At 41.5% G+C, this 13786-nt stretch overlaps 1 long non-coding RNA gene across 1 annotated transcript in view; it reads left to right on the top strand.

The window, feature by feature from the left end:
- LOC125122131 (uncharacterized) overlaps positions 1-5111 on the top strand; it is a 70989-nt gene extending 65878 nt beyond the window's left edge. Inside the window, exon 3 of the long non-coding RNA XR_007133704.1 lies at positions 4251-5111. This is a non-coding gene — a long non-coding RNA (uncharacterized LOC125122131). The remainder of the gene's footprint in view (positions 1-4250) is intronic.
- Positions 5112-13786: the final 8675 nt, after the last annotated feature.

Here is a 13786-nt window from a genome sequence, read left to right as displayed (position 1 = left end):
TTCTAATATATGATGATGAAATAGGGAACTAAGTCTACATTAATGCAGTTTTAAAACCCAGACAATGTATTCTGCTCAAGGGTCACATGTCAGCCGTGACACAAAGGCCAACCCAGTTGATTAAGAAAAGTAATGAACACAACACAAACAATCCTTTATTTCTCTGCCGTCATGTAATCAAAAGAGGTGACATTCCACTTCGCAAATATTTTCAAGTTCCAAGAAAGATACTGCCATTAAATTATGCCTATGTAAACATCTACTTATATCAAAATAGCTCTTGTTTTGTACCTCTGATGTTGTCCTTTACAATCCTAGCACTCATTCAGTTCAGCTTTTTACTTCTTCCTATGTTCACTTATAGAAACTTTATTTGCTTGTAATATGTCTACCATGGAAAAAGTACTTTTTTTTTTCTTTGTCTTTTGTCTTTTTAGGGCTGTACTCATGGCATATGGAGGTTCCCAGACTAGGGGTCAAGTTGGAGCCATAGCTGCAGGCCTACACCACAGCCACAGCCATGCAGGATCTGAGCTACATCTGCAACCTACACCACAGCTCATGGCAATGCTGGATCCCCAACCCACTGAGCAAGGCCAGGGATCGGACCCACATCCTCATGGATATTACCTGGGTTTGTTAACCACTGAGCCATGATGGGAACTCCTAGATTAAGTACTTCTTTGGGCTAAGGTAGTTTCTCCAGAAATGCAAATGATCACCATGCACTATCTTTAACTAGCAGAGTTTAATTTGTCAATTTGCAGTCCCTCACAGAGAGTGAGGTCCAAAGGCAAAGAGTAGGTTTTGTTGTGATTATTGGAAAGCATACATTGCCTCTTGAAGAGAATGCCACACAGAGGGATTTGGGTTAGAAAGCGTAGGAGAGCTGGTGTGTGTAGGGAAGAAGATGGTACATGGCAAGGAAAGGAAAGAAGAGGCATAAGATGAACTTGCCAAAACCATGGTAGACAAGACATAGACTTGAATGTCTCCGAGACCAGGGTAAGGGGACAAACCATCTATGTTTGTCTGGCACTGAAGAGCACCCTTGGACATGGGACATTTAGTTCTAAAACCAGGACAGTTGCTTATCCTAACCCTAAACCAGTGGAAACCACTGCATCTGAGTTGGGGTTGTGATGCTCGGTCAGGACAAAGGAATTATATGCAGCTTGTGAAGTATATATACAAAGCAAGGTCTGGAAGTTTCTCTCTGGATATCAATTTTGTGTCTCCTTTCTTATTAGGACCATCAAAAAATAGTCCTTTTGCTCTTAGAACTCTTTGTGCTGCTAGAAAATAATTCATCACCTAAATTCACTTGATGCTTCGAAAAAAGGTTCTTTAAGGAAAAACAGCATGGCTCATTAACTCACAAAATTAGTTGAAAGGGCTCTAGACACTGTTATAATGCAGGGAAATTTAATTTTTTTCTATTATTCAAAGTATTGCCTTTCAGTTAAATAGAACTTTGCCTGTTACTGTGATTTATAAAAACACTCATATTACACTATTAAAATAGAATAATTCTAAAGTCACTCATTTACTTTTGCTAACTTATCACTTCAAAGTAGTAACAAATGTAATTAACATTTACATCAGTCCACACAGTTAAAAAATGTATTAAGTTAATTCATTTGATTTACATATCAAAGAAGATTTTTGTTTCATTTTTTTCAGGAAAAACAGTATCACCTAAATAAATCTCAATGTGTCTTTTACCAAAGAGTTCACATTCAGCTTAATTTTGTTGCCCATATTTGGGCTGAAAATTTCTTCATATATGTAAAAAAACTACTCTTTTCTAAATCCAAAGTATTACTTTTTTACAAATTAATTAAATTTAGTAAAATCATTTAGTGAATCATATATTAAGTGTCAAAACTGTTGGCTTTAAGATGTCTGATAACTATAAGCTGTGCCTGAAGTTTAAGGAAGAGGGGAAAAGAGTTGTTGCGCCAATCCCATAGTCATCGCACAATAAGAAGTGAAGCCTGGAGTTCCCATCATGGCTCAGTGGTTAATGAATCTGACTAGCATCCATGAGGATGTATGTTCAATCCCTGGCCTTGCTCAGTGGGTTAAGGATCTGGCATTGCCATAAGCCATGGTGTAGGTTGCAGACACGGCTGGGATCTGGTGTGGCTGTGGCTGTGGTGTAGGCTGGTGGCTGAAGCTGTGATTCGACCCCTAGCCTGGGAAATTCCATATGCCATAGGTGCGACCCTAAAAAGAAAAAAAAAATTAATAAAAAAAAAAAACAGTGAAGCCAAATGTTTCCCTGACACCCTCAGCTGACAAGACTATATCCTACACTTGAGATCTGCCCATTTTTACTTTCTCTGTCTCTATAGATTCATTGTTATGAGTGCTCCAACTGGAACAGGCTGGGACCTGGGACCCTTGGATGCAGCACTTATACCTGGACAAAAATTTCCTCCAGGAGTTCTCATCATAGCTCAGTGGTTGACGGACCTGACTAGTATTCATGAGGTTGTGGGTTCGATCCCTAGCCTCTCTCAGTAGGTTAAGGATCTGGCATTGCCATGAGCTCTGGTGTAGTTCCCAGAAGTGGCTTGGATCCCGAGTTGCCATGGCTGTGGTGTAGGCTGGCGGCTGCAGCTCCCAGACCCATATCCTGGGAACTTCCATATGCTGCAGATGCAGCCCTAAAGAAAAAAGAAAAAAAAAAAAAAGACAACAACAACAAAAAACTCCCTTTCCTCCAGCAACAAAATACAAAGAAACTATAAAGGACTGAAAATAGCTGCATGAATGTGCCATTGGGGCAAATAATGAACAAGAAACAAAAAGACCAAAAACCCACCTGCCACTTCTGAGGAGTCAGGAGCAAAAGCAAGGTACTGTGCATACACCCTGCACACAGTACCACCAAGGGGGTGGGCAGACCATCTAAGCCACCCTTCTAGCCCAAACCCTGGTCTAGCGCCTACAACTACAATCATCCCATGTAAGGGGCCAGCTGCTGTTCCCCCCACCCCCACCAGGGAATGAGCAAGGGCACCTGTTACTAATTTTCATTCCCTTCTGCTGCTCCATGAGTCCCAATAAAGCCTTGTATGAATTCCTCCTCTGGCCTCTTACCAGTTTCTGTTGATTAAGGAGGCCAGGAACCATTCAGCTATGGAATGTAAATTCCTATAGGTGCTTCCTACAGTGATGAATGATTCGTCATGGCCAAAAGACATGAGATTTACTTTTAAATACATATTCTATCTTTATTTTATCATTAATGATTGTGATTATCCAGTTTTCACATAACCCAGTGTCCCCAAATAGAACGGCAAACTGATGCACTGAATCTGAAAGAAAATCCAGCAAGCCTTCTAAACTTATTTTCATGTTTTTATTTGTACTTGTTATGATTGAAGAGCCTTCTAAAAAAAATTGCTTTTAGGTATAACCATTTGACTTTAACTTACTGAGTAACCTGGTCCAAAGAAAAGCCTAGTTATTTGGTCCAAAGAAAGACCAAAATACAAAAGAAAGGCATGGAGGCATCATTGTTACTGTGTATATTCAAGCTGAACTTTTTTTGATCACTGGGAGTCAAAACAAGCTCTTAAAAAATAGAAAAGAAATATGTGGAAGAACTTTTTGGACCAGGAAAAGACAATGACCTCTCTCTCTGTCGACTACTAAATAATGTCAGCCCTTTGATTAATTATTGAAACTCCCATCCTGAAGCCACATGGTAAACCTCTGAAAAATGCATTTGCTGGTCCAGCCTTACTACTCTAGGAGTAAGATTTTGCTTTTGATTAACAAACTTTTCTTCAAGAAAGAGAACACTGAGCTATAGTAATATGTGTTTTCAAGAACCTCATCTATCTACTGAATGATCTATCTTGCTCTGTTTTATAAATTCTATTCTTTTGTGAATAATATTCATTTTAATGATGATATATTAGGAATGCTCAACATGAGGATGCTTTAGTCATGCAATCAGGAAGCAAGAGAGGATGAGGAAAGTGATGACAGGGAGTATGTTTACCTAGTCATGAACTTGATAAGTATTTATTGAGCATTTACCACATGCCAAACCCTGCTGAATGACTGGGGATACAGTAGTAAACAGGAAGAGTAAGATCCCTTGACCTCAATAGCGATACATCTGTAAAGATGAAGTTGGAGGAGTTTGCCACCCTTCCACAGCAAGCAACAAAGTCAAAAACTTTTTTCTGGTTGTGCTGAGCCTGAAAGTTGTGACTTTCTGCCCTAAACAGGTAGTGCTGTCTATCAAGTCATTCCTGGCGACACTGAAGGGCGAAGATGCTCAGAGCAGAAGATTAAGTTCAGCGTACCTCATCCTGGGATAAGAAAAAAAGGAACCACCTTCCAGTTAGCTGGCCAGCAACTGTGGCCCATGTTTGCAAATGCCAACGTGGATTTGTGACTGGCATCTGAAGTGGAGGGCAGCCTTGTAGGAGTGAGCCTTTAAACTGGGGATCTGACACTATCTCCAGGTAGATGGTGTCAGAATTGAGCTGAAATGTAGGATACCCAGCTGATGTCAGGGAACTGCTTGGTAAGAGGCAATACCCCACACATTGGACTTGGGTTCAAACTCTTGGCTTCTTTCCAGTCTACCACTATAGAACTGTGCTCTCAAGGAGTTTCTCATGCTCAGCTGAAACTTAGTTGAAAGTTAAGGCTCATTTTTGTAGGCAAAAGAAGAAGAGCAATTAAAGGCTTTCGTTTTGGAATCAGAATGTCTAGGTGTGGCTTTTGGATCTGTCCAATTTCTATGACATTAAGCAACTAAAACCCTCTAAACTTTAGTCCTCTTCTCAGAAAATGGTAATTGTATTTACCTCATAGGATTGCTGAGGTTAAATGAGATGATGTGTTCAAAGAATTTGGCACAGAGCAGGATGTAGAGTAGGCATAAATAAATATTAGAAATTATGTATAAGGACCTTACCTACCACTCTTCAATAGTCTTAGGGAAGTCTGAGTTATTTATGTTCCACTTTGTTAAGAAAGAGAGATTCTGGGTCTAACGAATTGATGACTTTGAGCAGAAAAACTCAAATTTATCTTAACTAAAAGTTTCCAACAATTGGGACATATTTCATGTCTTCAGAATACAGACTTTATAAAAGTAACTGGAGATGTTTTAACTACAGGATTCCGAGTCAGTACCCATTTTTCCTCTTAAACACACAATTGTCCTCTAAGATTTAAAAAAATTCCACAGCCAAACTTATGTCATCTTGACAAGATAAAGACCACTTCTCTTAGTCTTTTTTTTTTTTGCATAAAATAAAGGGTTCTAAAAGTTAACTCTCATCATTATGAAAGGAGAATATTAATGGACTCTTGAAGACACACATAGGGAGAAAGAAGCCCATGTTCATATTTCTCATCTGGCCTCAAAGAGAGATCACTTGGTCACAGCTTGGGGTCAACCGTCAGCTCCACCATGGAAAGAAATGACCTATTTCATTTCAGTATTTTTCACTGGAGATGAAGATATGTAAATGTTTAAAGGGTGATATCTGGATAGACCTATGCAAAAAAAATCCGTATGTGTGTGTGTGTATATATATATACATATATATGCTTAACTAGAAAAAAGTACAATAAATGCATTTCAAATGCATGCATTTTACTTAACGACTTAGTTTATTAAAATTCTATAAACATTTTATTAAAGCTTTTGTAATGCCACTTCCAGGGAGAAAATACAATTTCAGAAAAGTCATCTTAGATTTGTCTTTCAGGAATATTCCACCTTTTTTTTTTTTCCATCTGGCCTGAAAATAAAGGCAGACTTAATTCCTTTCAACTATATATTTAAAATAACTCCTGGAGCAATGAGGTTATGACAATGGAAATTCCTAATTTTGGTTAAAGACTACTGTTCCTCTCTTTACTTCCTCAGCCCTGGTCTCTCAGGACCCAGCCATGGCAGCGAGATCATAGCAGTAGAAGCTACCCCCTGGTAGAGTGAGGGCTTGAATAGGATGGGACTGTGGCTTAGAGGAGAAGTTTCTATTGCTACGCTTGCTGGAAGCCAGCAGGTTCTGGAGCTGGTTTCCACCTTCAATCATCCCAACCCACTCTGCATCCAACCCAGGAAATGGCATTATCAATATTTTGTTTTTGAACTTCATACTCACCCCTTCATGATGTAGTTGTTTAGTGCTTCCAGAACAGTGGCAGGAAATAGAATGACACAATGAAAATAATTAAAGAATAGCATCATATTACAAATGGATGCAATGTATAACTAAATATCAAGTGAAGTGCTAAATTAGGAAGGTGAATGTAGAAGGACCAAGGTATTCTAGAGAATGTTGGATTTTTGAATTGGGAGAGTTGCCTGGAGGTTGGTGAAGACGGACACAGGTGAGAGGTGAAGAGTGCACCCAGAAACTCAAGGGATTCATTGTTTGATGGGTAGGAGCAGAGACTGACAACCAGACAGAGGAGTTTGGGATGGAAGACATGGGAATCAGGAAAAACTTAAATGTTCTGAGTAGGTAAAGTGTGATGAACAATAACGCTAAAATCCCCATTTTCCACTCTGTAAACATGGATGTGTTTTCACACTCCTACAGTACAAATATATCATGCAAGGAAAAATTTGTTGGGAGGAGGTAGGAAATAAATAAATGTGTTGACATCCTTAAGTGAGAATCTTCACATGTCTCAATTTGCATTAACTTTAAAATCATGGACCCTTCTTTTCAAAGTTTGCTTAAAATCCATCCAGTCACATGTAGATTCTGGCAGCGGCTGTGATAGCTTCATCTACAGCATGGAAAAGACAACGGGAAAGTGCACAGTAGTTACTGTATCTGTGAGCAGTTAGATAAAGTAGACACTGGTGCTACTTTATTTTTGGTTTGGAATTATATTCTTATTTCTGAAGCCCTAAAACCCACACTCTAGAGAAATCTTAAGGAGACAACAATCTAGTGGGATCTGATAGACAGCTTAGGAGAACTTGCCTTGGTGTAAGCTCTGATGGGGGCCAGCGGGATGCTGGGCAGAGCACGCACAGGGCTGTTGAACCAGACTCAGACAATAACAAGCAGAGGAACATGAGGCACCAAATTCTTTGTGAACAGGAAGAAAGGGCACCATCATCACACAGTGAAGTCTGGCTCAGCCCTATATTGGCTGAAAGTAGATTGGCCAAACTATAAAATGGGAAACGACTTTCTGGAAATCTTGTTTATATTCGTATTATTACATGTCTCAGGGTTTCTAAAATGCCTAAGCAATATTTATGAAAAAAATTATAAAAGGAGGAGTTCCCGTTGTGGCACAGTGAAAACGAATTCGACTAGGAACCATGAGGTTGTGGGTTCGATTCCTGGCCTTGCTCAGTGGGTTAAGGATCTGATGTTGCCGTGAGCTGCGGTATAGGTCACAGACACTGCTCGGATCTGGTATTGCTGTGGCTGTGGTATAGGCGGGCAGCTGTAGCTCCAATAGGACCCCTAGCCTATGCCACAGGTGCTGGTCTAAAAAGCAAAAAAAAAACTAAAAAAACCCAGGAGTTCTCCTTGCGGCTCAGCAGGTTGAGAGCCTGACATAGTGTCTGTGAGGATGTGGGTTCGATCCCTGGCCTGGCTCAGTGGGTTAAGGGTCCACTGTTGCTGCAAGTCACAGATGCAGCTCAGATCCCTCCTTTCTGTGGGCTCTGGCTGTGGCTGTGGCATAGGCCAGCAGCTGCAGCTCCAATTCTACCCCTAGCCTGGGAAATTCCATATGCTGCAGGTTCAGCCGTAAAAAGGAAAAGAAAAAAAATTAAAATAAAGAAGTTTAAAAAAATTTATAAGCAAAAACTTTTAAAAAGTTAAAATTGGATGACCTTGTAAAAACATCGCACACAATATGTACTTATTTTTAAATTAGTTTTTACACTGTTGTCAAAATTCACACTTTGTAGTTTAGTTGCTTAATGTGCCTGAGATTAAAATTTCTTGTTTTTTTTTTGTCTTTTGTCTTTCTTTTTAGGGCTGCATCCGTGGCGTATGGAGGTTCCCAGGCTAGGGGTCTAATTGGATCTGTTGCTTCCGGCCTATGCCGGAGCCACAGTAACACCAGATCCGAGCCACATCTGCGACCTACACCACAGCCCATGGCGACGCTGGATCCTTAGCCCACTGAGCGAGGCCAGGGATAGAATCCTCAACCTCAGGGTTCCTAGTCGGATTCGTTTCTGCTGTGCCAAGACAGGAACTCCTAAAATTTCTTCACACAGGACAAATACTGACAGGCGTCTTCTACTTGAAATGCTTTTTGTTTTTCTCATGTTAAGAGGGGATGATTAGATTCGTGTTCTCAAATCAAGGCAAAAATATCTTTGAGACAGTACGGTTATTACGTAGGTTTTCCCTTTTTAGTGCTCTTTTTAAAAAGGTACTGCAGTTCATCTTTAAAAATTAAAGTCCACTGACATGCAGAATGATCATAAAATAGATGTTTCATTGTTAGTGTGGAAAGTTTCTATAACTGGGTTTTAATTAAGTTAGTTTAAATGGATATTTCAAAACCTGAGTGGGTGTGTTAATAATGTGCTAATATATGCAGCTGGTAATGTCTTTTCTCCTATTGACTGTCAGTGAATTAAACTTTTATCAAGATTTGCCCCTGTCATTTTTTCCTCAACACCCCCTTTCTTTTTTTGTTCCCTGCAATCCTGAAAATACTCATCACCAGAAAATAAGACTGTGAAGCCGTATCACAAGGCTTCACATCAAAACTTCCATTCTTCATCTTTCCATATTGTGTCCACCTAACCTAGGATGTCAAACAGCATTTATGCTTCAAAAGGAAGCCTCCATATGTCCTCCGAAGATCAGGCACAAGAGACATTGCTCTGAACACGGAGCCTGCTGTTTGATATGCCCTCTGGCTGGAGTTCCCTGGTGGCTTAGTGCGTTTAAGGATCCATCGCTGTCACTTCAGTGGCTTGAGTTGCTGCTGTGACACTAGTTTGACCCCTGGCCTGGGAATTTCCGCATGCCGCAGGTGCAGCCAAAAAAAATAAAAAGATACACACTGGCTTTCATGATAGGTCATGAGGAATGAAATGGTGGACACAGGGAAGTCTGCTCACTAGCAAAAAGTCAAGTCCCTCAATATTCATCCTATTTTTATTACTGGGACCTCAGGGTTCTAATTCACACAAACTCTCTGGAATCCAGGCCAGGTAGCTGAAGACAAGATCTGGATGAACTAAGGAGCCTTGGCCCTCTCTGCTTCCAGCACTGATCTGATAAGACTGAGCTCCCCCCAGCATGCTCTAGGGCTGGGTGGGCCACACCCTGGACCGCTGCCTCTCCTGTTAACAGTACACATCTCAGGCTAGGCAGACATTAACTTGAACTTTTTATTTATTTTATTTTTTTGCTTTATAGGGCCATACCCACGGGCATATGGAGGTTCCCAGGCTAGGAGTTGAGTTGGAGCTATAGCTGCCGGCCTACACCACAGCCTTTGCAACACCAGATTGGAGTTGCATCTGTGACCTACACCACAGCTCAGGGCAACGCCAGATCCTTAACCCACTGAGCAAGGCCAGGGATGGCACCTCATGGATTCTAGCTGGGTTTGTTAACCTCTGAGCCACGAAGGGAACTCCAGCTCTAACATGTACCTGTGCTCCTGTTATCTCTAGGAGCTGCTGCAGTTCCTACCCCAAATGTCTTCTGCGACCCCAGCTTCCTGTTCTCCACACACCTCTCCCAGGCATGTGGCCCTCTCATGCTCCCAGCTACCCTCCTGCGGTTTGTCTTCAGCAGCATTTTGCTTCTATGCATTCTAGCCAAGGTTGAGGTTTTGGAGATCTTTCAAGAACATCAATTTCCTCTTACACCTTAAAAGGCCTGAGCTAGAGTGTCAAGAGGAAAAGTAGTGGCCAAATGACTCTTTAATCCACTGGCCAGGTTTAGGTGAATCAAGGTAAAACATCCGGTGTTCATGCCTAGATGCTGTATTGACATGATGATAGAAATACTCTGATCCGTAGAAATGGACTCGATGACTAAAACTCAGACTATAAGGAAAATAGGTATTATTCTGAATCTAAGTTGCAAACTCTAGAATACCACGTACAGTTTCAATAAAACAATATGATGGGCTAATTGGTTTGATAAAGTGGTTAGGAGGAGGTGACAAGGAGTGGGGCTAACCAGGTTGGTATCTTTTCTATATCCTGGTGCTACTGCCTTTACTTCCTTGTGTGAAGTTTGGACCAGTTTCTGAATTTCCCCAAGCCTCAATGTTCCCACCTGGAATATGGAAATATTGACTCTCTTCTATGATGGTTGTGAGGATTTAGTGAACTATTACGTAGTTAGAAAAGAATCAAGAAGTCCCATCTATTACTGCTATGGGATCAGATAACATATGAACAGATCACTCTTTGCAAACTAACTTTGCCTCAATGAAAGGCAAGTGAAACGTATGCTTTTTGTTGTTGTTGTTGTTGTTTTTGTTTTTTAGGGCCACACCTGCAGCATATGGAAGTTCCCAAGCTGGGGGTTGAATTGAAGCTGCAGCTGCTGGCCTATGGCACAGCAACAGCAACGCGGGATACAAGCCTCATCCGTGAGCTCCACTGCAGCTCACAGCAACACTGGATCCCTAACTCACTGAGCAAGGCCAGAAATCGAACCACAGGCTCATGGAGCCTAGTCAGGATCATTAACCACTGAGCCATGAAGGGAACTCCCTGAAACACATGCTTGAAGAAAAAACACACATTCATTCTATCTTCATAACTGATAAGAATCTGGCAAATATGTTCAACATACAAATCACAAATAGAAAACATAATTAAATTCCAAATAAACTTATTCAGTAAGTTGTGTTCGCCCCTGCTTCTAGTAGCTCAATGCTTTCAACCATCCCTTTTAAGCATCTTCGTTGTGAAACCTTTGAAGCTGATTTTATAAACTTGTTCTTTCGTTTCTTATTCTCAAACTTCCCATAGGTACCAGGTCTATAAAGCCTAAGAACCCTTCTTCAATCTGTCAGTGCAGTCCCCGCTTTCTTCCTATGTCTTTACTTAGAGAGGGGTTTGGAAACTAAAATGTTCCCCCAGTTCAAAACAAATATTTCATGATCCTCGGAGAAATGGCCACCTTATCTGTATTAAAATGGCACTTGGTTGGCCCCAGCACAGAACCCAGAATGGACAAAGGAATCAGAAAGTTCATCATGCAAGGCTGGCCTAGAGTTCAGCTGGAAGAAACCACACGAAAACAACCACTGCAAAATGAGACGAAGTTCCTGATATTTCCCTACAGATGCACACCTGGGGTTCTCTCCAGGGAAGGTCCTGCTAGAACAGAGCATCTCTGTTTCCCAGTGTTTCATGGCTTTTTCATACCCATTCAGAAGAAATACGCAAAAAATATACACACGTATGGGCAGATTAGCAGTGCCCTTCTGGATTCCTGAGGAAACCACTGATCAGCAAGGCCAGATCTCTCCTTAGGAGAAGAGCCAGGAGTGGCTGCATGACCTTCCCTGGTCTGTCTAACTCCTCAGCACTCCCCTCTTCTACCCTCCAGGCTTTTTTATCTCTCACTGTGCCACTGTATTGGTAATCGGACTCTGAATGTCATCAAACAGAAGGCAGTTACCCACAAAGTGCTGTGCCCATCCAAAAAAGAAGCTAACAGCAGGTGATCTCTTTACTCCAGATATGAGCATTATGTCAGAGGAATGTCATGCCATAAAGAAAAAAATAGGTAAGCGTGTATCATACCTGTATACAATTATGATGATGTTTATGGCTATATGCACTGGTCTTCTTGAGCTGCTGTAACAAACTATCACAGACTGGGTGGGTCTGTGTTGTTGTTCAAGTGGGTCAAATAACAAAAACTTACTTTCTCCTAGTTCTAGAGGCTATGGTCAAGTCTCACAGGATCCGTTTCTGGTGAGAGTTCTGTTCTTGGCCTGCAGATGGTTGCCTTCTCACTGTGTCCTGACATGGCCTCTCCTTGAGTGGAGAGAGACAAAGAGAAAGAGAAGGGGAGTGGGGAGAGGAATTCTTCTTATAAAGCCATCGACCCTATCAGATTAGACCTCATTTAACCTAAATTACTTTCTAAAACACTTATCTCCAAATTCGGTCACATTAGAGGTTGGGACTTCAGCATAGAAATGGGGTGGGGTAGGATTGGTACAATTTAGTCCATACTATGCAACAACCATATCAACACCACTCTTACACACATTTATTTAGGAAACTAACATCATCTATTATAATGAATCGCCAGGTCATCCAGCGCACTGTGTAGCCCTTACCAAACACTCTCTCTCTCATTTCTAGTCCTATTTCCATAACACGATGGCTTTTCTGATCATATTCTTCTCCTGGTGGGTTCAGTTAGCACACACAGCATCATGTCACCTGCTGGTATATGAAATTAACAACCCTGCTTTCCCCACGCCAGCCAGTTTCCTCCCTTACATGTGCCCGTTCTGTTTTATGAGGTTTGAATTTATGGTGCTTTGACTCTCCAGGCTTCTCCAGTACCTGAATTTCCCAAACGAAGGTTCCTAGAGTTGTTTATCCTTCTACCCTTCTGAGAGCTGGAGGCTGTACCGTAAGCAGTGGCCACCTCACACCCGTATGTTTGCATTTCATGTCTGAAACTTTCAGGCTTCACACCCTTCTGAAAGCTCACTGATTTGTCAAGGAAAAAGAGAACTCATTTCTTTTCATGGTGATCATCATATTTTACTCTGTCTCCCTGAGATTTTTCTGTTTCCAACCAGTATATCACTTCTGATTTCTGTCTCTCACCATTACGTTTTCTGAGAACTTTTCTCCTGCCACACTAATTGACACACACACACACACACACACACCAGCCACCAGACCCCAAGCATACCCTGTATTCAGAGGTTTTTTTTGAGGGGGAGGGCCTGCACCCACGGCATATGAAGGTTCCCAGGCTAGGGGTTGAATCAAAGCTGTGGCTGCCAGCCTACACCACAGACATAGCAACACAGGATCCAAGCCGTGTCTGTGACCACAGCTCACAGCAATGCTAAGATGATTAACCCACTGAGTGAGGCCAGGGATCAAACACACATCCTCATGGATACTAGTCAGGTTTGTTAACCACTGAGCCACGACGGGAACTTCAGAGTATGTTCTTTCATAACTTCCTTCAGGAGAAAGAGAGCACATCTCATTGGCCCCTTAAGCCACCTCCCCAATATACTCAAAAAAGGAGCCTTCAGGCCAAAGCTCAGTGTATTTCCTAAATGCGGGCACTAGAGCTTGGGATTTTCTTTAAGATTTTCAGGGAAAGTCATGTCAAACTACCATGACAGTCCTTGCAGGCTCCAACTATAATAACAGAACACTAAACTCAATCATGAAGTTATGATGTAAATCATACATGTCTGGGAAGTCTAAATCTAGAAACAATTTTAGATGGTTTTGAGTTATTTGGAGGGGTTTTTAAAGCTTAAATGGTTTCTCAGTCAACTTTGGAGGGAGAATAAAAGCTTCTTATTTATGACTAATCTCCAGGTTGTTGTGACTTTATTTCATGCCTTTCCCTTTCAGGACCTTGCTCACCTGCCCACTCCCCACCACTGCAGCTGAAGGGACCCACGAGAGGGGCTTGATCTAAACTGCCCCTTGAGGTTATTTTGATTTAGGAAAGTAGGCTTGAGAGAGGCTGGTCACTATCTGTGGGCTTTTTGTGCTAAAGGGATATAAGTCTAAGATTTGCAGGGTGCTCTTCTGCCTCAAGGAGCCCAGCTCCAG

Source organism: Phacochoerus africanus, chromosome 3, assembly GCF_016906955.1.
Source record: "Phacochoerus africanus isolate WHEZ1 chromosome 3, ROS_Pafr_v1, whole genome shotgun sequence".
NCBI classification, from domain to species: domain Eukaryota; kingdom Metazoa; phylum Chordata; class Mammalia; order Artiodactyla; family Suidae; genus Phacochoerus; species Phacochoerus africanus.
Note: the sequence above shows the minus strand (reverse complement) of the source record. Positions and strands in the feature narration are given on the sequence as shown.